The sequence below is a fragment of the Lacerta agilis genome, chromosome 16 (genome assembly GCF_009819535.1).
Source record: "Lacerta agilis isolate rLacAgi1 chromosome 16, rLacAgi1.pri, whole genome shotgun sequence".
Lineage (NCBI taxonomy): Eukaryota > Metazoa > Chordata > Lepidosauria > Squamata > Lacertidae > Lacerta > Lacerta agilis.
This window is the reverse complement of record NC_046327.1, coordinates 23,248,187-23,275,623: the sequence shown is the minus strand read 5'-3', so window position 1 is coordinate 23,275,623 and position 27,437 is coordinate 23,248,187. Positions and strand designations below refer to the sequence as shown.

Below are 27,437 nucleotides of genomic sequence, written 5' to 3'. Positions count from 1 at the left end.
AAAAATGAGAGTGGTAGCCAAATCAAGATTGCTTGTGGGGAGTGGGAAGCCTGAAAGTGTTGCATATATAATTTCAAAAGACTGGCCCCTTTTCTAGATCCCAGAGAGAGAATTTGCTAGAAAGCTGCTGCAATGCAAGTGTTCAATGTCAGCTTTTAAAAAACACAGCATTGAAGAGAGGGATGGGTCATTTAACTTCAGCAGGAGTTCTGTGTTAACTGTGTCTGCGCTTCTGCCAGGACTGATATTGCAGCTTGTTTTAAAATAGCAAGTGTATAGGAAAGGTTGAGATAGACAACATCGGGGGAAACTGCCTGTTGAGATATTTGATTCCAATATAAACCTCTTCAGGCTTGCAAGTCCATAAGTTTAACTTAATTGAAGTCAAGGGAAGATTAAAGTACTTTTTGCAATGCACTTGCTATTCCGGGGGCTTTTCAGAAGTTTGAATCAATGAGGCTCGGTTGTCTTTTGGGGTTGCCAAAGGTATTTTTATTGTATGGTAAATAGGGATGCTTGAAAGCATTTGAGGGGTCCTTTCAAAGGTGAGAACCCCTGAGCTAATGCTTGGGAGCAGAGCCAGCCCAAGACATTTTGCTGCCTGAGCGAAAGGATTGCGCCCTCCCCTCACTCCACATGCAGAAATCAACTTCCTTCCTTCCTTCCTTCCTTCCTCCCTTCCTCCCTCCCTCCCTCCCTCCCTTCCATCTTCCTTCAACACTGGTAGAGGGAGAGAATCCTTCACTGCACCTGAGGAAGCCAGCTAGTTTTGGAGGACCAAGACAAACTGTGCAACAGCCACAGGTTTGCCTTCCAACAGAGGGGAATGGCCAGAAGGCTAAGGATGGGTGGCCAGGAGTCTGTTGCCTTCAGCACCTGCTCTTTGAGATGGTCCTCTCACTCTTTCTACCAGCAGAGATTAAACAAGAACCACCCCCCTCCCCTCTTTCAAACAACTTTTGAAAACTATAGATAGGACTTTGTAATACGTATATTCTCCTTTTATGCAATCACTATTTGCTGGTGTATTAAGGAAGTTTTTATGGATGCTTTTTGCTGATTTTGTTCTTATATGTTGTATAATGCCTTGATATACTTATATAAAAGTGTGGATTTTAAACACATAAATCAATCAATAATAATTGTGTGCCATCGTCATTGTCCCCCTCAAAAAAAATGGTGGGGCTGGCCATGCATGTGAGTGGGATTGGAGACAACACAGCCCAGTTTGCAGTTTCTGCTTGCATCAAGCATGTCTTGGAGCAAGGGGTAGGCATAGACAGTAGCTTTGGGCATATCCAGCCAAGCATCTTTCTGTGACACTGCTAGGGATGCTAGGACATGTAGTTGTGGCTGAAGCTCCAGTAGGTCAAGCCAGGAGGGTAAAGCCAACACAGGTGAAAGAAGGATAGAAACTGATTGGTGGCTGGTTGAGCCTGGAGGGATCTAGTGAGGTCAGAAGTGGTGCCAGGATGGAACCGAGTGATTTGGAATAAAATGGTGGATTATATTTGTGGAGCCTGGAAAAATCATGGCAGAAAGAACCTAGAGTTTTCTGCTTTTCCTGTTGCCATCCATAGCATAATTTGGTGGTGGGATTGGTAAAATGATGAACTATTGGGTAGTTTGGGAACTCAGTTTGTGTTATCCTGATTGTTCAACTGTTTATTTGTTCCCAGGTTTAATGGGAATTTTATTAACACAGGCTGAGATTTTTTTCTATTGTGCTCCCCAGGCACAAACTCAAATGAATCCAGCACATGCTTCGATGGGGCTATGCCAATGTGTCTGAGTCCCTGTTCCAAATAACTCCAGCCATGGTGGCCTCAGTGGCCCAGAATGGTTCCTTACTCCAGGCTTCACCTAGTGGGTCATCAGCACCCTAGCAGCAGTATATGGGTGCCTACCATGTTTATGGGGGGCGACGGTTGCAGCCCCCTCATGTTCCACCTTTCTCCTCAGCAGCTAGAGTATGCTTGTTTGCCAGCTGCTGCTGGCGAATTCCCCTCTGCCGGCAGTAGCAAGAGGCGATCTTACCGCCAAAGAGGGCAAATTTGAATGGGCCAATCAGAGGCCCCACTTGGAGGGTGGTGCCTCACTGCCTGGCCAGTCATTGGCTGATGCCCTGCCGGGCCTGGAAGCAAGGCTTAAAAAGGGGAATGAGTGTTTCTATGCCTTGTCAGTTGTGGGTGGGGTGGGGAGGGGAGGGGAGAGACTAAGTTAAGTTTTATTTTTCCCCAGCTGGGTTATATGCAGATCATGATTTCAAAGCAAGCATCCCTTGTAAGTTTATTTGCTGGAAATAAATCAAGAATAGCAACTCCTGTCAGAGGCAATGTGGGGATGAAGAAAACACTGAAGCTAACCCTTCAGCTACTACTGGTAGACCGCAACTCAAATTAATCAGTGCATCTTCCCTTTGTGATAAATTTGGTCATTTAAAAATAGATGTTGTAGGCGGGGACCACAGGTATCCAGCCTGGGGAAGGCCACCCCAGCCCGAACTGGCAGGAGCCGCTCTATGGTCCAAGGGGGCTGCGCGCAACCACACAAAAGTCACTCCCCATTTAATGTGGGGAACGGTCATTGTAAACTTCCACAAAAAAATTCCTCATTATTGTTGATGTGTGATGATGTTAATTTTGAAGAAAGAAAGAACTACCGGTATACCTGTACTTCAGAAGGTTTTATAACAGAATTACTGACTGTTGAGTACATGAAACTGGAAAACAGATTCAAAGAGAAAGACCATAATGTTATAGTAGCAACTTACAAGCATTTGCTCCAACATGGGACAATTTGAATTCATTATGTGAAGTAGTGAAATACAACACAGACAACCATGGAAAGCTAGATATAAACAGGGCTTAAGTTGGCAAATTCCCTTATTAAAGAAAGTCACTGATGTAATTTGCATATCGGCTCGCAAAATATGGACTTGCATTTCTTGGACCTGGTCTTTTGGTTGAGGCTGCAGACGCAGTGACATTTCCAAGCAGTACTGCAACAGTCAAAATGGGTGTCTGTGTGTTACGGCGCCAGACTTGGACTGTGGATTCAAATTCTCACCCAGTTAATAACTATCCCTCAGTCCCAGCCCACCTCACAGGGTTGTTGTGAGTGTAACAAAAGGATGGGCTACCCTGAAGTCATTAAAAAAGAGCTGCTTGGAAATGTGAGACACAGAAGACCAGAAGCGTATTTTTTCTGTATTTTGTTTGTGGTAAGTATGTAGTACTATTTTTTGAAGATAAATGCTACTGATGGCTTTCAGTATAATGGTATTTTGGTTTCAATGGCTTTCTGCATGCTTAATACTCTGTTGGATTGTGGCTAATGTATTTGGGGGTATCAGGATGGGCCAAAGATTCCTCACAGCTACTGGTCACCCACAAACACCAGCCCTAAGTAAGAGACACCAATGGATAATTACAAACTCAATTGGACTAGGATTCAGTATTTTGGGGGGAAACTTGAAACTGCTATATACCTTCTTTGCTTAGGCGTATTTTTCTTGATTTGGTGGATTTATTATTATTATTATTAATTTTATTACTATTATTTGTATAGCACCCTTCAGCAAAAGATCTCAGGGCAGTTCACAACATAAAAATACAAGATAAAAGCACAAATTAACAGTTAAAATAGAAACAATAACCCCTCCCTCCCACAAACCCATTTAAAAGGCTGTGGAATATTAATCAGCCACAAAGGCCTGGTTGAAGAAATCCTGTGTAAGTGAATTAGGTTTTAACAGGTATTGTTTCATGTGTTCTGACATTTGTATTGTAATGTATCTGATGCAGGAAGTTTTCACTCTGGTCCAGTGAAAGTTTGTTTAACTGTTGCTTGAGGCATCAACTGACACCTGTGAGGAAGGTTGGAATTAGAATTCTCAGTATGCAAAAGAGGGATTGAAAGCCTGCATATTTTGATTGGTGGATGCAGGGTTAGAATTTTCAGTTAGGCAGTGTGATTGGCTGGGGCTACTGCAGAAGGGCCACAAGAAGTGTATATATAGCCAGGTGCTGGCCAGAAGAGCAGCTGTTGGTGTTACAGAATCAGCTAGAAGAAGGAGGCAGCAGATGACCAGGACAGGTGAAGAAGAAGGGAGACCTGAGAAGCAAGGTAGGGCAGCTTGGTGTCCAAAGTCTTTGGGGAATAGCCCAAAAACCTGACTCAGACTGAAGAGACAAGGGAAGAACCTGTCTGCTCAGCTGAGGAACAAAGTGAGAGGCAGTTTGGGATGTTGGTTTCTGGGAACTGGAAGAAGTACTAGAAGGAAGATTTCCTGGTTCGTGCATGAAGACACACTTGTACTTCAGTAGGTCAATAAAGGGTTAGAAAAGAGACTTCCAGCTGAATCTGCAGTTATCATGTTGGTGAGGCTTAACTGGCTAGAGAGAATAAAAGGGCAATTTGGTTGAAGTGTTTTAACAGGGTAGTTAACTACTTCCTTAAAATATAACATGAATACTTGGCTATAAACTGTTGGCTTTAAAGTGACAGCAACAAGTTAATAAAATGTACACTCGTTTAAAGAGACATGCGGTACTATTTTAAAGTAACCAGATAAGGTTGTGGCCTTAATCTGTTGAACTTCAGGCGCTAGACAAAGATTTTTCTAACCCAGCAGGCATTTTAAGGAATTGTTTGCTTTCATTATTAATTTTAATTGATTTTCACCATTGTGAGTTTTGGGGATTCATTTTATTTGATACGTCACGTGGCAAGCTTTTTGATTTTTTTTTTTTTTAATGTACAGCACTTAGAAATTCCAGTGATTGAGTAGTATGCAAATAGCTTAAGTAAGTAGTTAGTAAGTAAGTAAGTAAGTAAGTAAGTAAAAATGACCCTTGGTGGGGAGGAAGAGATAGTCCAGGTGCATGCAGCAGGGTCTGAGGTCTTGCTTGTCTCTCTGTCTTGTTCTTCTGGAAACCATCCCACAGGATATGCGATGGTAGATGGTTCTGTAGCAGAGGGATAATTCAGCTGGAGCAGGCTGATATTATATTCATCTGCCTCCTCACTCCTCTGTTCCTTCCATCAGTGCAGCTGATATTAGTAGCCTTTGCCTTTCTTTTCTTTTTTAAAGCTGCACATGCAGTATTTAAAGTGGGGGGGAACCCACAAAGCTAATTTTAGAGAATGAATGGCAAGCAACCCCATTTGCAACCTAAGTTATCCTACAGTGCAGTTACAGCCTTAAGTATAGCTGGCAGCCGCCTGGAAAATAAGTAAACAAGGCAATTAGTGGCAGTGCTTTCTTCTCTGATGTATTCTTTGCTAGCTTTCATATACTTCAACTGAGCAGAGCCACAGATGAAACTCCAAAGGTGTGCAGGGCATTTGTGGGAGGAAACCTACAGGGGATTTCTGGAGATAAATGTTATTCCATGTGTCTTCTCCACTAGCAGAAAAATATACCTGCAGTTGCCTGCTCATCCTAGGGGCTTCTGAAAAACTCAAAAGCATTTTCTTTCATGTTGTGAAAAAGTGGGAAGTTGGGGAGAATTGGAAGGTCTTGTTCTTCCAATCTGTGTATTGAAGGCACTGAATATATTTCCCCCCCTGTGCAGCAAACAATGTGTGTATGTGTGAACACACACACACAGACACACACAGAGAGAGAGAGAGAGAGAGAGAGAGAGCGCTATCTATCTATCTACAGAGCAATATTTCAAACTGAGCCAGGGCTGAAGAACCAACAATATTATCTCAGCCCACTGACTCACTCTCCTGAGAGCTAAGAGACCAAAGAGCTCTTTAAACCTCCCTCCATTCCAGGATGGACAGGGATGTTGAAAAAGCCCTTCTTTTTGTACTGTACATACTCAGAGGCCCAGTTCAGTCTTTAATTCTATACCAAGGGGCAAGAGAGGCTACAAACTTAGAGCTTGCTAAGTCAGTAGACCGTGAGACTCTTAATCCCCTGGTCATGGGTTTGAGCCCCAAATTGAACAAAAAGGGCTAGATGACCCTTGTGGTCCCTTCCAACTCCACAATTCTCTTACGGTCATTCAGTGGAACGGACTCCCTCGGGAGCTTGTGAACTCTCATCCATTGAAGGTTGGATGGCCATCTATCCATGGATAGAACTTATATATATATATATTTAGGAAACCACTAAAATTGTTGAGCCTTTTTAAGGAAAGTCGCAAATTTTTTGACTTGCCTAAAATCCAGGACAAAGTGCCGCCCAGACGTCAATTCCGAATTTGAAATAACAGACATATAGCAGTCCTAAATTAATCCGTGTTCCCTTTCTGGTGTGAACAGCAAACAAAAAAAGCAACTTGAAATGCAGTGGGTGGGGGAAGTGACCTCACTGCATTTAAAGCCGCTAATGTGTACATATTAGCCTATAAGCTATGAGCAGGGCATTTTATTTCTCCTGTTTCCATTTCCCCTGGCTAATGCAAAACATTATCTGGCTACTGAGCATGCTTAATCCTCACTGAACTCCCCCCCCCCTTTAATTACTTCTTTGCAAACACCATATTTCTCCCTTCCTCCCTCTTAATTCTCATTGTGGTCCCATTTGGGCTTCAATCCTGTTGGCTCTCATCACCTGGATTTGCTATTAGCAGGAAAGGTTAGCTGTCCCTTGCACCAACCTGATTCTTTTCTGTGCACACAATTTCTCTTTTTATCTGTCCTCTTTTCAAATGAAATGTCCATTTACTATTGCTTGCAATGTTTTCATTTACAGCTGCACACACATATAGGAATTCTTCACAGAGCATGGCCAAAATATAGGGCACAATCCAGGCAAAGTTTGGCAGTTTTAAATCCCATTGATTTGAGTGAGAGAGCCTGAGCACGTAGTTAACTCTCTGATTGAAATCAATGTGACTTAAAAAGTGCTTATCTTTCGCTGAGGCAGGCCTTTGCTATTTCCTGATCTTTAGCCACGACTACTGGACAGTTACCAGTAGCTTGTGGAATTGTTAAAGCTGCCCACTTTCCTTATGCCTTTTTAAATACCCATGAAATAAGGTAGGCTTGCAGGTGTTTGCTGTGTGGCTGTTTATTATTACAGTACTGCAAGGCAAAAGTACCTGTAACATTGGTGCTAATTACTTCACCCAGTAGATGGCAGTGTAGAGCAAGGTAAGATTTGATTAAGGAGGAAGAAACAAAAGGTTATCAGACAGAAGCAGTCTGGCATGAGGTGATCTTTTCTATCATCTGCAGGATTTTAAGGGGTCTGTAGTTCACCTGAAAACAGGAAAGCAGTTTTCAGCAAGAGAAAATAAAAAAAGCAAAAAAGCAGAGGCAGTTTCTAACAGAACAGTTGTTCACAGGTTATAGGAATAGATTGCTGTGTATTCTATGCCTGTGAGAAGCGTTTGGAAACTAGCAGATCATTGAGATGATATATATCTACATACCTTCCCGCATTTCTCCGATGAAAATAGGGATGTCTTTATTTTTGTCCTTCTGACTGAGTTGCCCCAGCCACTCTGGGCTGCTTCCCAACATAATAAAACATTAAACTTAAAAAAAAAAAAACCCTTCCCTATACCAGGCTGCTTTCAGATGTCTTCTAAAAGTTTTATATGCAAACTCAAGACTGCAGTTCTTAGTTACAAGCTCTTTTAATGACTAGCTGGAGTGAAAACACTTCAAAGAGAGGCAGAGCCTAACATTTATGGTGTCTTAACTGCTCAGAAGACCTGGGACACGGGTGGCACTGTGGTCTAAACCGCTGAGCCTAGGGCTTGCCGATCAGAAGGTTGGCGGTTCAAATCCCCGCGATGGGGTGAGCTCCCATTGCTTGGTCCCAGCTCCTGCCAACCTAGCAGTTCGAAAGCATGTCAAATGCAAGTAGATAAATAGGTACCACTCTGGCGGGAAGGTAAACGGCGTCTCCGTGTGCTGCTCTGGTTCACCAGAAGTGGCTTAGTCATGCTGGCCACATGACCCGGAAGCTGTCTACAGACAAACGCCGACTCCCTCGGCCTATAGAGCGAGATGAGTGCCGCAACCCCAAAGTCGTCTGCTACTGGACCTAATGGTCAGGGGTCCCTTTACCCTTTACCTTTACTAACTGCTCAGAAGGGGTGACCCTGCTTCTGGAGACGAGTCAGGAGGACAGGAATGAGGAACAGTCAGTTTTGAGGTTCTCCTTAATACATTTTTAACAACTCCCCTCCCAGGAGGGATGGCATCCATTTGTAGGTCCTAACCAGTTAGTACCAAAGGTTCACATTTGGCCAAAGAGGCCAAATAGGAGGAGTTGACAAGAATTTTGAGTGGAAAGGGAACTAAACCTAGGTCACAAGCCTTGTATTCAATCCCATAGCTACCTACTGTGAGTTTGAAATCCCACCGGATCTTGCTAATTGTTTCACTGCTTTACTGGTCACATGTTTGCTGCTTTAAACTTTAGCATCGATTCTGCTTTAGGCAATGGTCGTTCTTACAAATAAAAATTCAATTAATCTATCCCAGCTGCTGCAGAACTTTGAGGAGGCCCAGCCCATTCATTAAAGTATTGGGGCCCTTCCCCCTCTCTGCTTGGCGCATCTGTTCAAGACTTTTGTAACCCTGAGGTGGCTTGGGGTGTGGTTAGGCTAAGGACTCCAAAGCATCTCAGCTTCAAAGGCAGACTAGTAGGGTAGTAAGCTGAAGCCAGCAAAGGGAATCTTGAACTGCACCCCCAGTGGGGAATGTGGGCTAAAGTAGATATGATGATAAATGTGTGACTGCATTTAGCACGTCAATTTCCCAACCCAAGAAATAACAGCCATCTGAGAAACTTTTATATATACACAGCTGATTCTCAGAAAGGCATTGGGTTTACCAATGAGTCAATGTATACAAATGTCTTTTTGAAGATTTGTGCCACTTCTTACTTGGAGAGTCTGCTCTGTGGTGTGCTTTGCTTGCACTGAGGAAACGCACTGCAACATGCAGTCTGCCTAACCAACCCAACCTGATTGGTGAGCGGCCATACATAGATAATGGTTCACAACACAAAAGATTTTACAAGATCACTTTGCAGAATAGCTTCACTTGGCAAATAGTTTTCCGAGAACTGGAAATGACATACAGTTATATTGTGAGGCATCTTGCACACAATAAATTAACCACTGTAAACTGTTTACTTGGACCTAATTAAAGTTAAATGGTAAGATGTCAAAATAAACAAAAGACTCTTTTGCAATGGATTACCTGTGCTTTTTGTTTACCTGTTCCTATTTGCAAAAAATATCAAGTCTACAGTATATGAATATCCCCATCATTAGTGTAAATGGATAGGTTCGGCTGCAATTTGCCTTGCAGTGTTGCCAACTCACAGCTGACAATCAAATTGTTGCACTGTGTTATATGCCTTAGTTGTGTGGTCACAGTAGCCTGGGTCAGGATCGCTGCACTTTTCTCTCTATAGAAATGATCAGTAGGGTATTACACAAGCCACCTTCAGCCAGATCCAGACCAAAAGGAGTCCCCTCTAGGGAGGTTAGGAGGCAATCTCATATCCCACCAGCAACTCATGATTCATATAATTTATTGTTATAAATCACGAAATAGATGTATGCTAGGTCTGCCTACCACAACCTGGTGCCTTCCCGATGTTTTAGACTCCAACTCCCATCAGCCGCTGCCAGCACGCCCGGTTGTTTGGAGTTTTAGACCAAAACACCTGGAGGTCACCAGGTTAAGGAAGGCTGCATTAGGTATATGCATGCCAAAGGCACAAACGTGTTTGCTTGAAAGAGGGCAACTGACTTGAGTTAATAGTTAAGGAGAATTAAGAAGTAACCATAATAAATGCCGTCAAACTGTTTTTATTCAGTCTTGAAGATATCCAACAGGGGTCTCTGAACCTTACTGAGAATCTTTTACCCCCACTGTGAAATCTCTCCCCAGCCTCCCACTCACGTCCTGAATCATGAGCAAAGTTGCCTGCGAAAGAGCAACAAGGGGTTCTTAAGATCACATTTCCCAGTTCTTTTTACCAGCCATGGGATAGTTCAGTTGGTTAGACAATGGTGCTGATAACGCCAAGGTTGCAGGGTTCGATCCCCATATGGGACAGCTACATATTTCTGCATTGAAGGGGGGTTGGACTAGATGATACTCAGGATCCCTCCAAACTTTACAATTCTATGGTTCTATGTGATAACACACAATTCCCTCATCCCTTTTTAAACATAGATCTACTGTGAGAATAGTGGATTGCATGCAGGAAAAGCTTCACTCCCTTACATTAATAATAATAATAATAATAATAATAATAATAATAATAATAATAATAATAATATGATGCTCATCTGACTAGGTTGCCCCAGCTACTCTGGGCTGCTCCCAACAAAAAAATAGCAAAAACACAATACATTAAACACTAACAACTTCCCTGAACAGGGCTGCCTTCAGGTTTCTTTTAAAAACCACATAGGTGTTTATCTGTTTGACATCTGCCAGGAGGCCGTTCCACAGGGGGCACGTGACTACCATAAAGGTTCTGTGCCTGGTTCCTCTTGCAATGAGAGAACCACCAGAAGGCCTCTGGGGCTGGATGATCTGGGCTGGACGATGGGAGTGGAGGCGCTACCTTTTAACAGTGTAGGTGCTGCAGGAGAGAATGCTGCTACTGCACTTTTAAATGCATGGGAAGCATTTCCAAGGAATACATGAGATACAGGGGTGGCTGAAGCCCACTGGGAATGGGAGGGTGGAAAGCAGAGAGACCAGCAGCCGATAAAGCAAGAGCCAACGACAGGCACAGCCACCCCTGGATTAATTATAAGTGAGACAGTAGGCACCACCACTTGAGTAATGTTCACACTAGGAGAGGGAAGGACTCAATGGCTGCTATAGATGGCACATTCCAATGTCCTGGGCTGGGATACTATATGTTGCCTGCCTGCCTGCCAGTGCACCTATTGCTCCATATGTGGGTGCTGTGCTTTCATATGAGGAAGAATTGGGCCTTAGATAATTACTCAAAACTCAGGGTTTAAGCAGGTTTATTCCTGGATTTAAATGTGATTTTAAACACTGCTCGAAAAGCACTATATGTATCAGCCTGCAAATACTGCAGCATTAGCAAGAAGTGTGTAAATTGTGACTTACATATTTCCTGTTCCATGCAGTTTGTAAAATTCACCATTATCATAAATTTCACCGCAGTTAGGCTTAATATATGCAAAGATAAATCTAATAAGATGCAAAGGCTCTGAAGATCAGAATGTCATAACATTTACAGACCATGAGGAAGGAAGCAGACCCTCAAGGAAGCATCTACCATAAATTACAGACAAAAGGCAAAAAGGGAAAGGGCGAAAAATGGGGTGGGGTGGGGTGGGGGGGAAGAAGTCATAGTTAGACCTTTCCAATATACAAAAAACATCCCCTGGACAGTTTGCCAAGCTAATGCTGCTTTTTTGGTTATCCATTGTTAGCATATAGGTCAATCCAGTGAGCAGATGAACAAGCAAATAGTTATTTAATTCAGAGGCTGTGATGTGCATGTGGAGCTCCATGCACACAGAGGCTTCCCACTTTTTGTTTATGAACAGGCTGTGATATAGTGATGCCAATGCTGCCACCGAGCAGAAGGGATGTGCTGCCTCTGCTGCAAGGAGAAACTATTTAGCCTTGGCTGAAGAACTAACTCTCATTCAGGCAATAAGGAAGGGATGCTCTGTGTGAGATCATTTTCAGGGAGCCCCTGCCATGCAGAATGTGCCATGCATGCCATGCTGGGGTTGGGGGGGCATGTGTCCTTTGCTCAGCAGTGCCTTTTTATTTTAAATTTTTATTTTATTTTATTTTATTTTATTTTATTTTATTTTATTTCATTCTGCCTCAAGGCAGCTCACAAAAATTAAAACAAATACCAATAAAACATGCACAGTTTAAAGCACATAGTTTAATACTTTTTAACCATAACCTTCTATCTATAGAATTAAAACAATGCAAAAACAAAAACACCCACATCTATTTAAATGCAGATAGGTGGGGAGAGAGAACTACAGTACAGCACAATAAGATCCCTTCCTTAAAAGCAGTCAGTTCCCAAAAGCCTGTTGGGATAAAATAGTCTTTAGCTGCCAGCAGAATAACCTGGGCAGGTTCATATTGTGCAGTCCTTCACATAGTCTGTACCTAAGTCTTTTTCTCTTCCCAGTCAGCAATGTATACGGTAATATTAATTAGGCAGTACTGGCGATCCACCCTGTCCCTCAAGGCTACTGCCTCCTTTGCATGGGCCAACTCAGCATCCTCGTCTCCACCAAGAAGAATCATAGAATCATAGAGTTGGAAGAGACCACAAGGGCCATCCAGTCCAACCCCCTGCCAAGCAGGAAACACCATCAAAGCATTCCTGACAGATGGCTGTCAAGCCTCCACTTAAAGACCTCCAAAGAAGGGGGTCTTGGCTGGACCACGTTGCTGTTGAGGAAGATTCACCATGCTAGTGTGCAACCAGCAAGCCACCTCTGTTAAGCCTCCCCTTGTGCACCAGCAGAGTTGAATTATTTTCCCAAGCTTGCTTGGAAAACAAGGAGTAGCATGTCAAGTGGTGGCGGCAATAACAAACCACCTCACTTGGACTAAATTTAGTTTGGAAGAGGGGGGGGGAAGAGATGGGAAAGCAATCCTCCTGCCCTCTCTCTTTCTCTAAGCATCTTGTACAAACAGAAAGGCTGGCTGGCTGGCTGCTGCTGCTCTCTTTCCTTTTCCAGAATCCTTTGGTTAGCAGCTGGTGTAAGACCCTGTCGGGAACAATAAATGGGACAAGCAAGCTCTGGAAGGTGGTGATGGAGGGGGGGGGGGTAGGACGCAGTGCTACTCCTACTGCTGCCACTCAAATTTGCCACCCTGGGCACCTGCCCTGGGTTGCCCTCCTGTAAAAATGTCTCTGTGAGAAGAATAGTATTGTGTTTGTGCAATGGATAACTTCTGTCAACAAGAAATCCCAATGGCCTTCGACTATTCCCAAAAGATGAAGACAAGTTTGTTGCATCAAATTAAATTACTGGATATTTAAGTCCAAGGTCAGTGGAGTATTCAGATACTTCTAAGTAGAATCAAAATTTGGGTTGCTAGGCACTAGCCTATATAATATATGTGCAGTTTCTGGCTTCCTTATGTCACATTCACATCAAGGTCAAGCTATGGAAAAGGATCAGGACATATGTCAACAGTTACCATTTGAATTTATGTATGTATACAAGTGTTTCTTTTTCTTTTTTTTAAAAAAACTGCTCTTGACTTCAACAAAGCGATTGCGAAGTTACTCAAATGGGGAAAGCATTTTCAGAGTTCTTAAGTCCATGAAAGAATTCACAAACCACTCACTATGCTGGTAAGAATAGCTCCACCAATGGAAATGTCATTTTACATCTTAGATGAAAAGAACTGTCCATGGATAGACTGTCTAGAACCTTACACACCAAATGGCATGTGCAACGCCATCCTAGACGTTTCTTAGGCACCAATCCTAAACACAATGAACTAAGGAGTGAGCCCAGTTGAACATAATGGGTTTTACTTTTGAGTAAGCAAGTGCTGCACATGGAAATCCTCTCCTAATCTTCTAAAATAATTCAGTTAGTTTGCATTTGATCCTCTGCGGAAAGGAATTTGTACAAGGAGAGGATGATAGTAGATAGACTCAACCCCGCGATGCCATCAGGAAAAGCCAACCCACCAAAAGTATCAGAACAGAAGCCTCCATTTTGACCTTTCCAAATCCAAGACTAACATAAAAATGAAGGGGATGACAAGAGGTATCTATCGCATCTCAGCAATCATTACAATTGAAAGGTTGACCCCCCCCCCACCCCATAGCAGGTGGACTGCCTCAATTATGATGGATGAGGAGTGTGACAGCTCTCAGGAGATGTAGTGGGAAGCTGGCAATTGCTCAGTGAGCTATGACGTTGCTGGTAGAGATCTGACAAGAACAGAGCATTTTTATGAAACTACAGAGCTTAAGTTTCGGTGGTCTTTAATTTGCTTTATAACCGACTGCATAAACTAGTCGGTGAAAATAGAACTCTTTCACAAGAACGGAGGGGGACTTATTGGGCCAAGGTGATCCAAATATGATTTTATTGCTCTTTCTTGCCTACCTTCAGTTTTTTTTTGGGGGGGGGGGGAAGAACCTAGAAAAACAGAAAAACATGGACAATCCTGACACTCTTTAAATTTTTACACAGAAGGTGGTGTAATTAGAACTGAGGGGAATAACGCAGGTGGGTATGAAGAAAAATAGTGGACTCACCTAGCAAGTTTGAAAGTATCAAGTATTGAACAAGCACAGCTGCATTCAAATCCTTGCTTATCCATAAAGCTCACTATTTGATATTGGACCATTCTTTCTGGGCCAAACCATTGTGGTAAATGTGCAGTGACCACTGAAAAAAGAAGCCATGTATCTTATTCCTCCTCTGTACCACCCAGTGGAACTTACTACTTGTGGTGAAATCATGATACCCCATGTTCTCCCACTCAATTACCTGTCATTAGCAGGCTATGCTGCAGAGCAGGGGTGGAGATACGCAGCACGCTGTGAGGAAAGGTCTATTTGACATAATGGAGGGGAAGATGGAAGGAGCAAGATATGTAGTGGCAAATTTGGGCAACTGCCATGTATTTAACCTAAACCTAGATTGCCCTAGCTGGGTATGTTTAGCCTGGAAAAGAGGAGACTGAGAAGAGATATGATATCAGTCTTCATATATCGTAAGTGCTGTCAACATGGAAGATGGAGCAAGCTAGTTTTCTCCTGGTCTGGAGGGTAGGACTTGAACTAATGACTTCAAGTTACAAGAAAGGAGATTCTGACTAAGCATCAGGAAGAACTTTATGACAGTAGGAGCTGTTTGACAGTCGAACAGACTCCCTCGGGAGGTTGTGCACTCTCCTTAGAGGTTTTTAAGCAGAGGTTGGATGGCCATCTATATTGGATGCTTTAGTTGTGATTCCTGCAGTGCAGCGGGTTGAAATAGATGACCCTTAGGGTCCCTTCCAACTCTACGATTCTAGGATTTAGCCTAATCCATCTCAGAGGTTTGCTGTGAGGGTGAAAAATGATTTTTTAACATGCACACAAGCCATCCTGAGGAGGACAGAATAGAAATGTGACAGGTAATCTGGTTAATTAAAATAATGAGCAATCAAGGGATAATCTCCATGTATGGATTTCCTCCTTAGAAATATCTTGCACTAAACATGGAAATCAATACAAGGAAGTTGACAAATGTAGTAACTAGAATATAAACTGTGAGGGCCCCTGGTTCAAATTTCACCTCAGCCATTTAGCCATTGACCTCTGACAGGCCAACATTCTTAGGCCCCACCCCCTTCATTTTCATTGCTTAATTATGACATGGGTGTCCCACAAATGTTCCAAAGGGTGGGAACATTTCCCCGCTTCACAACAGCCCTGTGAGATAGCTTAAGCAGAGACATGGTGATTGGCCCCAAGACTGCCTGGGCACACAGTGTTCTTCTTTTAAAACACACATACAGAATGCAGGCGAGGAGAGAGCTGTTGTGCTCAAGCCCTTCTTGTGGGTTTCTCACAGGCATCTGGTTGGCCATTGTGAGAACAGAACTAGGTGGACCCTTGGCCTGATCAAGCAGGCTGTTTTTATGTGCTTCTGCAGATCCTCCAAGTGTCTGTTTTCCAGGGACAGTCCCGGATTTACAGAAGCTGTCCCGGATTCTGATTTGATCCCAGAATGTCCCACTTTCCCTTAGGACATCCCTATTTTCATCAGAGAAATCTTGGGAGGGTATGCTTCTGTTCTTAAATATTTTTAAAGTACAGGATACCTAAAATAAAGGGAGATTGTTTGAGATGGAAATAAAATACTAACCACATTTGCCCTAATTCAGAGTGCCCTGTGCCCATATATCAGATTGTATCCCAGGAAATGATTGGTTTTGCAGGGCAGAACCCACCTTCACTGTGCCAAATGGCAATATATTGCTCTGTTCATTTCACAGGGACTTGAAACATATGTAGGAAATATAGTATTTGTGCATACTACTACATTGTACCCATGGACCTCAGTCCAGCTCCAGTCACAAGTGTGACCCTAGATAAGGTGTACCCCCACATATAAGCAGGTTCACCCATCAAGTCTAAAGGGTAGCCTGGTAGGTATTGCACACAATGCAGATGTATATGCTCATTATCTGCACACACAGATCTCCCTTACTGGATCAGTGTGATTATGTTTACTGTCCAGGACAGGTTATATAAATGCAAAAAAGGGGAAACAACCAGAAACAATAGAAAAGGTGCATCAGAATTCTGGCCATGTTCATAATTGCAAAGCTTGCAAGACTTTCATTAAGTGCAGAACCTGCAATTTTCAGGTACGGGTTTATTAGCAACTCAAAGAAGGGGACAAACATATTTTTAACAGTGCTGAGGTAATGAATGAAGCTGATTTAGATCACCAAAGGGTCTAGTAGTCCATGCCTTTTCATCTCATCAGCGAACACTTAATTTTTAATATCCTCATATTTGCCACACTCCCTTTAGATTATTGAAACACAGTATTTTATCTTTGAATCATTAACTTTTGCCTGCCTACTTTGGTTCTCCCTCTGCTCTGAACATCTCTGATTATAAATATTTCAATAATTCAAGTCTCTCTTATTTTAACTCTCACTTATATAATTGCAAGTATGAATGTGCAGCAGCAAGTTAACACGGATGCCATAAAAAGCCAAAATAATTAATCACTCAGCCTCCATTAGAGGATCAAGGGCAAGGGAACATGCTGTACTAACATATATATATATATATATATATATATATATATATATATATATATATATATATATCCAAAGGACACAGAAAAAATATAGCTTGCTGATTTAGATCATTTTACAATTTTAAAATACTGTTTCATGCTCTCTACTTGCCCAAGTGCTAGGAAGTTTCAGCCAAACCTTTTACAATTTCCTTAAAAGAAAATATTGTAGATGCACATGTACTTCTTTAAAAATGTGTAAATTGGGCAGGGAAGAGCAGGCAGATATATGGAAAGGCAACACTAGACTAAAAGCAGAGCCACTACCTGCAGAAACAACAGCACACCTTTGCAAAACCTCAAGGCCAGTTTTTGCCAGTCTATATTGCAATCCTATACATGTCTACTTAGAAGAAAATCCCATTGGGATTATAGATTTTTTTAAAAAAATAAGGTTGCTTGCAAGCTATTAGAAATCAAAGTCTGTTGCATCAGGTAAGGTCTATTGGTAATGGCTTTTCTTGATTTTTAATTGTATATTTATTATTTAAATGATATGTAGTAGTAGTAGTAGTAGTAGTAGGGTGACACTTCAATGGTATCCACAAGCTAGGATGATCATGTGTAACAAAACTTCGCTCTCTACTGAGTCTTTACCTCCTTCCAAAGGGAACTGCCTCCAGTGTGAAATTGCTAGGCTTGGATTTATCAGCATTTTGTTTAGAGCTCAGTGGAGACCAAGGGTATCTCTCTCACCAGATGTATTAAATTAGAATGGGAAAGCTAGGAATACTGTTTGTAACCTAGACGTCCCAGTTACTCTATTTCCATAGCTGTCAACTTTTCCCTTTTTTAAAGGGAAATTCCCTTATTCCAAATAGGATTCCTCGCAAGAAAAGGGAAAAGTTTACAGCTCTGTCTATTTCTGAGGAGCACAGTGTAAGCTGGCAACAAGCAGGTTGTTCCTTTATATAAGGAGAGGAATTTTACATAGTGCTAAGCAGATCACTCTGTCTGTTCAAGGATTTCTGCATGCCTGATGAAGTGATATGCCCCCTCCCACCAAGAGCTGTTCTGGGGACTCCCCTGACTCCCCTAGAGCAAACTGAGTGGTGGGGAGGGGTGGGAAGTGTGGGGAAAGACCTGTTGCACTGGCCCCATTGTCTTTGTGTGTGTCCAGCCCCTCACTGCAGGATGAAGAACTGGGAATCCCAACTCTAGTTCTGCCAAAAGGCTGTAATGCTCAAAAATAACTCCCCTGATCTCCCGACCTAAATCTCCTGTTTCAATTACTTTTTAAACTATTTTAGTGGGCTTGTTTTATTGCGCACTTTAATTGCATGTGTGCATGCTTTCATGGATTGTGCATTTTAATTATGTGTGCTTATATATTTCTTGATTATCACTTTTAACTTGGAAAACACTTAGAAACCACTTTGTCAATTACCGGTAAGTGGTACATAAGTAGCAGTAGTAATAGTAATAACAGTAATAGTAATTCTCCAGTTTTTTAAAAAAACATTGAACATCCAACCTAAGGCGGTGTAACCTGAAATCTCACATTTGACAGTGTGAACATTAATTGGTTTTACTGAAGTTAATATTTTACTGACCTCTCTACAGATTGTTATAATAGGCCAACAGAGCTACCCAATTTTGATCTGAAAAACCTCAGAATATTCTTGGAATTTGGTAATAATGACAGAGAGGAGGAAATACTGAAAGGGGGACCTTTTGGCTGAAATGTTATTCTCAGCCAAGCAGAAAAAGGGGGGGGGGGAGTCAGCTCGAGTTAAGAAATTACACGATAAAGAGGAAGCTTTCTTCTTATTTGTGTCAAGATTTGTCAGTATTTGCTTTAGGGGGCACAGTTTTCCTCTCCACAGACTACCGGTTTTAAGGCAACGGGAAAGTGTTATCAATGATTACAGGCAGGGTCATGAAGGGCAAATTATGTGCCAAAATGGCCTTACTATGGAATGTTATTGGTGTTATGTGTTAAGTCAAAGTTACTGTTGCATAAAATTCTCCCAATGTTTCATGTGAAGGGTTTTTGTGGGAAAAGGAGTGACACAGTTTCCAGTGGATTCCTGCTCTTTCTACTTCTTCTTCTTTTTAAAAAAAACCACCTTCCTCCTAATTCAGACACTGCATCTGTGAACTTTTTTATTCCAATGGCCCAGTGTGTTTCCCAAACTGATATTTATTATTATTTTAAATTAATTTTTATTAGCAAATTGAAGAAAGTGAAATAAAATAAGATTATTAAAAATGAAATATAATGAAGGAAAAGAAAGAATATCTGAATAGCAGCAGCAGCAACCATCAGCTTGCACTAAAGATGCATTAACCACCTGTACATCCATCTCAGGTTAAACGTAAAAAATAATTTAAGCCCCCCAGATGTCCAAATAAAACATGAAATTAATGTCTAAATGAAATACATTCAAATGTAGCCGTGGTAGTAAGGTCCTCAGACCACTTCATGATAGACGGTGTGTATTTATTTATCTTTCCAAGTTCAAAGTAGAAGCCTCTTAGAGACCATTAAGGGCTTGCAAAATCCACATATCTTGTCCTGCTGTTAATCCCCATACTACGTGAACATAATTTTAAAGTACACATGACCAACTGCAAATATCAAGAATTTGGTCAAAGGCAAAATTTTATGGACAACTTCAAACCAAAAAGGACATATCACTGGAGAAGCCCACACCCATATGCCTCAACATCTATCTGTATTAGACAGAACGTTCCTATATACTTGTTGTGGAATACAAAATATCAGCCATTGGGATCAACTACTGCTTTATGAGGAGCCACACCCTTAGAAATCTTAGACTAGCCACTAACACATTCCCTAACACATACAGAAGGTCCTAGGCTCAACCGCCAGCATCTCCATGAATGGCCAGGGTACCCTGTCTGAAACCTTGCTACCACCAGACCTTGCAGACTCTATTGAGCTACATGGACCAATGTTGTGACTCAGTAGAAGGCAGCTTCTGATGTTCCTCTGGACCAGGGGTAGGCAACCTAAGGCCCATGTGCCGGATGCGGCCCAATCGCCTTCTCAATCCGGCCCGCAGACGGTCAGGGAATCAGCATGTTTTGACATGAGTAGAATGTGTCCTTTTATTTAAAGTGCATCTCTGGGCTATTTGTGGGGCATAGGATTTTTTTCATTTTTTTTTTCAAAATATAGTCCGGCCCACCACATGGTCTGAGGGACGGTGGAACAGCCCACGGCTGATAAAGGTTGCTGATCCCTGCCCTGGACCATAAAAACCTTTGCACTAAACTCTTGGAGAGTTTGACAGAACATTAGGCACACCTTTCCCTCCAGATCTCTAGTTGGCAGTTTTCAAACATGGGTACAAAATTTGTAATTTACAGCCTGGGGATTTGTCATTTACTATCCTGGGGATGCTCGGCAGGGATGGGGAAGGAGCCACAATTTTTTTTCTTTTTTAAAATATATTTTTATTAAAGATTTCTTGGTTTACAAAAGTATTAAGCTATGAAAGGAGAGACTACACAGAAATGAAAGTGAGATGCCTCTCTGGACAACTTTGGATTTATTAACATACAAAGGTTATGCAACACTTTTCTTAATTTCAGTCTGTTTCCTCTTCTCAGTGGTTGCACCCAAGTTATGGAATTCCTTGCTCCAGGAAATGCAGTTCACCCCCTTCCCTCACTATTTTACACTGGTTACTAGAGACCTTCATATTCTGGCAGCCAGAGGATGTCTTTATGGTTTTTAAGACTGCTGACCCTGTGTCTTTTTTTCGTGATTGTGTTTTAGATTGTTGTTAAGAAATGGTAATTTTATATGTTTCAATCTGCACTGTTTTATTTGCACTAGAAGGATGGGATATAAATGGCCTAATAAAATAAATAAATTTGCATTCATTCATGCTCACTCCTATTCAATACAGATTTGCCAAATGCCCACAGTTCTTTTGCCTTAGGTGCAATAGAATAAAGCTTCTTGACCCACCTGCTTAGTGTCAGATAAAAAAAAAATTAAAAGGGGCCTGATTCGCTCCCTCGGTGAGGAGGTCCAGGTGGCTAATCCTGATATGAAACTGTGCCATTTTCCCCTCTCCTGGCGTGCCAGAGAAGAATACTTCCAGGTTTATCATTTGCTCTAAACCTTACAGAATATGGCCTAAGCAGATGTTAAAGGGGCAATTAGTAGTCTTGAAAAATCTAGCGTACGTGCTCTAGAATGATTGAGTGAGCTAAATAGCTCAAGGTCACATCCCACCATGTCCTATAATGGAAATGTGTGGTGGAGAAATGAAAAAGGGTGACAGTACCGGTAGTTCCCAACTCAGCAGTTTATATACATCCAGCAAAACAATGTGCTAAAGCTTTATCTTGGACTATAGCACTTCACACTGAAGGCAGAAAACCATATGTGTCCCAGGAAACGAAACAAAACAAAGCAAAACAAAGCAAAACAACAAAACAAAAAGTCAGAAGCAGCAATCCCCTACATGTAGAAAACTAGTGTGTCAAGAAGGTTCAAACTAGCCCTCCCACTGCCATACTATTTTTCTATGTGCAGGGACTTTGTTCTTTGTAGATGTCTCTTGTTTGCATCCACGAAAAGCTTTACTACTTGATTCTACTGAGTGTCCATACTAGTGCTGAACTCACTGGACAGATGCACAACATTGATTTCTCATCATATCATATGCAATGACTTGTAGTTGACTGTGTGAATGGACTGCAGTGAAAAAACTCGGAAACCACAACCACTTGGAAGCCATTTTGGAAAGTCGGTTGTATATAAATAAATTGTAACAACATTGTGGTTGACTGAAGGGAATATGAAAGCTTTGTGGCATTTGATTTGTGATGGTCTTCAGGGAAGGGACTTTATAAGAAATCCCCTATGGGAAGTTTAATCTATAGTAACAAGGCTTCCACAAGATGTGTTGATGGCTACCAAACTGGATGGCCTTGAAGGGGATTAGACAAATTAATGGAAGATAAGACTATCAACGGCCACAAGCCATGATGTCTGTATATTACCTCCGGTATCAGAGGTGATATATCTCTCGGAGTTTGGTAAAGATATTGCAGCAGTGTCAGAAAGAAATAGTCTGGTCAGACTATTGGATAAAGGAAACTTAAGGTTTATCACTCATGGCAAACAAAGCCATTCTAAGTACAGGCGGTGACCATTTCAGGTGGGGGTTCCATTCCTGGCCCCCAAACGCATCAGCAGAATGTGTGTAAGTTCATAGCTGTCAACTTTCCCTTTTTTGTGGGAAATTCCCTTATTCCAGCACCGTTTCCCATTGCAAAAAAGGGGAAAGTTGACAGCTATGGCCGTTTCCCAATGCAAAAAATAAGGAAGGTTGACAGCTCTGTAAGTTTGCCCTGCCTCATTACGCCCCCATACCACCTTCTTCCGGGTCCAAAAGGACATCAGTGATCACACATCAATTGGATGCGCCTGAATTGGTTGCTGCCTACATAGTTTTGTTATGCATAGGCAGATGCCTTATACAGTACTGAGTCAGACCATTCATCCATGTAGCTCAGTACTGTCTATTCTGACTGGAAGCAGCTCACCAGAATTTCAGGCAGGAGTCTCTCCCCAGCCTTACATGGATTGAACCAGGATCCCTTTGCATGCAAAGCAGATGTTCTACCAATGAGCTACAGCCTTTCCCATAGCTCAATGGAACGGCCAAGATGGAGCCAAGAAGTTAATACAGCCACATGCTGACTCATTCCTAGGCGGACTTAACTCAGAGAAAAAGCAAGAAGGATGTGATCTGCTTTACCAACAAGCAGTAGTTACTAACAGAGAAGGAACCGGGAAGTACAGGTTGTCTTCCTGTCCTTCGCCCCCAAGTGGTTCAGGTAGCTTATTGCATGCCTTACTGCTTTATTCCTAACATGTCTGAATACCAGTCTTTGAGGAACAACAACACGAGAGGGCTATTGTGTTTATATCCTGCTTGTTTTTGGCCACTGTTGGAAACAGGGCATTGATCCGGCAGAGATGTGCTAATGGCATATGGTCTTGATCCACCTAAAATTAGTTGCACTTAACCCCCAATGGGAAATTGGTAGGACAAAGCAGCCACAACTCAAATTTACCCTCCTTTATTTCAGGCTGTGACTCAGAGCTTGACGGCATGCTACCCTTACCATGTGAAAAGTAGCCACACCCTAACTTTTGGGGATTCTGAGGGTACCCATTGGATAGTGCAGGCAACCTTGTATGTATCTGTACCTTTCTGAGTCTTATCAAGAGAACATAGATGTTCTTCTGGCTGGTGGGCTTTGCTTCTTGTAATCTCATGCTGATAATTCATCCCCCCACCCCAAACAACTTCTCACAGGTGAGTGTAACATGTATCCAGGTACCAACTTTAGCAAAATTTGGACTAAACCGCTTATGGAAATCGTTGACTAGCAGTTTTATTGTGTAGCATTTCTGGGAATAGGCTTGCACCCCATGTATGTGCAAATAGCTGTGCTCTGCTGCGCTGTGAACACTTCTTTATTTTCTTTTTTGCACTTCGTGGGTATAAATAGAGTGACAAGAGCACAGCCTAAGCAGAATTCAGATTAAAAGGACAAATGTGGCTGGCCAAAATGAACCATTACAGGAAACAAAGGGAAAATAACGACTAAAGATCTTTCATTACAGCCAGCTAATTATCATGAGTTTTGGACTTAACTGTTCAGGCATAGAATTAAAAACCTTAATTATATTGTCACCTTTGTCTCTCGGCTTCTATTGCCCACAAATGAATCCATTTACTGTAACTGCAGCTGATGAGAAGAAATTGATGGCAGTCCCAGTGAGGTGGGAGAGGGGAATGGCTGAGTGAAGGGGGGGGGGAAGGGGGAGAGACAGAGCAGGAGGGTGGTAGGCAAGGGGAAGAGAGAGAGGCAACATTGTCATGGATGCACAGCTGGGTGACAACTACATTCCAGGGCATTATAAATTAAAAACACTTTTAATGAGACAAATACGTGTTTGATGGATCTCAGGGTTTCTCTTCCCTCCCCTCCCCCTTTCCAAGGGCTCGCAGTGTCTTTCCTTCTCCCATTCTTTCTTCTGCACTTCTCCAGAGACATCTTGGTCCTCTGGTACGGCTGCAGAAGATAGGCCCTGACCCAAACACACCTGTCATCAGGAGGAATCATCTGCTGTCTTTGTTGGTTTGGATCAGATTAAGGATGCATGCAATCCAATCCAAAGTCCCACTGGTTTCGACAGGGGTGGGTGGATATTATTCCCTAGTTAAGATTACAGCTTGAGTCACATTCATTTCAGTAAGCATTATGGGGGCTACGAGCTAAGAAGGAAAACTCTCTGGGTAACAGATATACTGTACCTGTGACAGCATGATCTGACATGGGGCAGCAATTGTCACTTCCATTTAGCTAGCTATCTAGTTTTTAACACAGTTTATGTACCACTTGACTGTAGCAGTTTTCAAGAAATATAAAAAATGATTAATGCAGTTAAACAATGAAAAACATATACAGATAATTAAAATGAGCATTAAAAAATATGAAAACCTGTCAGCATCTATGTACAGTGGAACCCCGGGTTACACACACCCTGGGTTGCGGACGTTCGAGTTAAGAATGCCCGCAACCTGGAAGCGTTTCCAGAGCGCGCGGGCGACCCCCAGATGCGCAGAACACTTCTGCACACTTTCCGCATGCTCAAATCGCACTACTGGTTTTTTCTCTTTTGGGGGGCGTTCGTGTTACACACGCCTGTGTTACATAGCGCGATCCGGAATGGATCGCATGCGTAACACGGGGTACCACTGTATCTCCAAATAGGATTGTCTATAAAAAAAAAAACCCAAATGTTTTAAGCAGGTGCAAACAACAACAAACAACAACAACAACAACAACAACATACACACCCCAAAAACAACAACACAGGTGCCCAATGGTATGCATTTTTACTTGGTAAGTCCTACCTTGCTCAAAGTATATGTGCAAAGGGCTAGACAGCTAGGGTCACAAACTGAACACAATATGAATTACTCAAGGAGTAACATGCTACCTTTTAATGTTCATCCATCCATCTGATTTATGCTACATGGCACAACCATGTCCTCAGTTTATCTACTCTTCCCTATTGCCCAATCAACATTCATTCATTTATTTCATAAAATTTATGCACTGCTTGACTGTTAACAGAAACAAACAAAAACCTCAAACAGGTTTACAAAAAAATAAAATAAAAAACATGTCTGTAGAGGGAGTTATTAAAATTGAATTTTGGCCATTTAAAAATAAAATACAATTCTGGATGCTGAACAATAAAACCAATGCCAATAGGTGATGCCATGGCAATATCAATTCAGAGGCAAACTCAGGGTACCTGCTCATTATAAACAACATTAAGCAGGTGGAGTAAATAGGATGCAGAGATATTTGGTACCCAAGGAAGACCCCCTAAGGCTTTCCTCAAGTAAGGGGGCCCGCAGGTGCTGTACTGCCTAGAAAAGATGCATTTTTAAAGCCATGCAGTGTGTTCTTAACATGTGTTGCTGTGGTTACATGAGAGGAGTTAATGTGATAGAACTCTCGAGCAGAGCAGAGGGGGTTGTTTCAGACAGTTTGTGAACATGGCTGTGTCAGAGCCGGTGTGCGTTTTACACTACGGTTTATTATCGCCTTGATGTAGTGGCAAGGCTTCCAGCTGTGGCTTTGAAAGCTCTGGTTTCAAACTCTATTCCCGGCCCATTTTCTGCAGGATTTTGTTTCTCCCAACTGCATAAGATTCTGCTGCTGTGCAGGAAAGAGAGTTAGCCATGCAGGGGAGCCCTCGCAAATCTCCATTTATTAGCTCAGGATCATTCCTTCCTGCGAACCATTACCTTCAAGAGAGCCAGTGTGGTGTAGTGGTTAAGAGCAGTAGACTCTTAATCTGGGGAACCGGGTTCGCGTCTCCACTCCTCCACATGCAGCTGCTGGGTGACCTTGGGCTAGTCACACTTCTTTGAAGTCTCTCAGCCCCACTCACCTCAGAGTGTTTGTTGTGGAGGAGGAAGGGAAAGGAGAATGTTAGCCGCTTTGAGACTCCTTCAGGTAGTGATAAAGCGGGATATCAAATCCAAACTCCTCTTCTTCTAAAGAAGTATTCTAAAGAAGATAGCCCATGTTGTTAAGTTGTGTGTTTAACTGCATTATGTTTGCATACATAGAGTTTATCCACACTTAGCTTTTGTTCGGCTCTTTACAGGCAGAGGCCTGGAAGCTAGGACCAGAACCAATGGATTCAAGTTACCAGAAACATCAGAAAGAACTTTCTGACTACAAGAGCATTTCAACAGTGGAACGGTCTCCATTGGGAGATGGACTCTCCTTCCTTGGAGGTTTTTAAGCAGAGGTTGGTTGGCCATCTCTCATGGATGCTTTGGTAGAGATTCCTACAGTGCAGGGGGTTGGACTAGATGACCCTTGGGATCCCTTCCAACTCTATGATTCTAGGATTTAGCCTAATCCATCTCAGAGGTTTGCTGTGATTCTAGGGCTGTGCTTTAAAGCTCCATGTCTAAGTGCCTCAACTATTTTTACTCTGGTGCTTTGACTACAAAACTCTGCTCTTTGCAGCTGAATCAGAGCAAATGGTTATTTGGGTTTTCAGCAGATTGCCAGAAAGCTCTGGAGGGGGGAGGAAATGGTGCTTGAACACAGAGCTTTAAAGCACAACGCAGGTGGTGCTGTGGTCTAAACCACAGAGCCCTAGGGCTTGCCAAGCGGAAGGTCGGCAGTTCGAATCCCTGCAACGGGGTGAGCTCCCGTTGCTCGGTCCCAGCTCCTGCCCACCTAGCAGTTTGCAAGCACGTCAAAGTGTAAGTAGATAAATAGGTACCGCTCTGGCGGGAAGGTAAACAGTGTTTCTGTGCACTGCTCTGCTTCGCCAGAAGTGGCTTTGTCATGCTGGCCACATGACCCAGAAGCTGTCTGCGGACAAATGCCGGCTCCCTTGGCCAATAAAGTGAGATGAGCGCCGCAACCCCAGAGTCATCTGTGACTGGACCTAACGGTCAGGGGTACCTTTACATTTACCTATGCCAGAAATGTGCAAGGAAACGTAAGTGTTGATAAACCCATAGTCATGTTTATTTAGCTCAGTGTTTCCCAATTTTGGGTCACCAACTGTTTTTGCTCAGCTGGCAATGCCAGTGGTCAGGGATGTAGTCCGAAAACAGCTGGAAGCCCAAGTTTGGGAGACACTAATTTAGCTGAATGAATAGAGGCCCCCAAAGAGCTGAGCACGGGCCCCATGGACCATAAATCCACCATGGAACTTGCTATATACAACTACAGCCAGGTCAGGTCAGGGCCATTCCATTGTCACGGGTGGGACACTTTGACCATGTTTTTTGGTATTCACACATGTGTAACAATGTAAATATACATAAAAATTAACAACCAAAATTTAAACTATGTTCTTAATAAGATACTGAACATTTTAATAATTTTTTATTATTTTTATGGATATTTTTGACAATTTTATTAAATGTTAAAAGTGTTGTCACGGGTGGGACAAAAAAAGGACATGGAGCTTGAGAGAAGTTTGATTTATGGAAAAACTCTGTGAGTTGGGAGGTGAATCAATGATAAACTCAGCATATCTGTTTAAATCAATGTTTATTGGTTACAACTATGCAATCAGGAATTAAGTTTAAT

At 42.3% G+C, this 27,437-nt stretch overlaps 1 long non-coding RNA gene across 1 annotated transcript in view; it reads left to right on the top strand.

Annotated features, from left to right (window-relative positions):
- Nucleotides 1-4,052: 4,052 nt before the first annotated feature.
- LOC117060643 overlaps nucleotides 4,053-27,437 on the top strand; it is a 92,508-nt gene continuing 69,123 nt past the window's right edge. The window contains exon 1 of the long non-coding RNA XR_004428018.1: nucleotides 4,053-4,128. This is a non-coding gene — a long non-coding RNA (uncharacterized LOC117060643). The remainder of the gene's footprint in view (nucleotides 4,129-27,437) is intronic.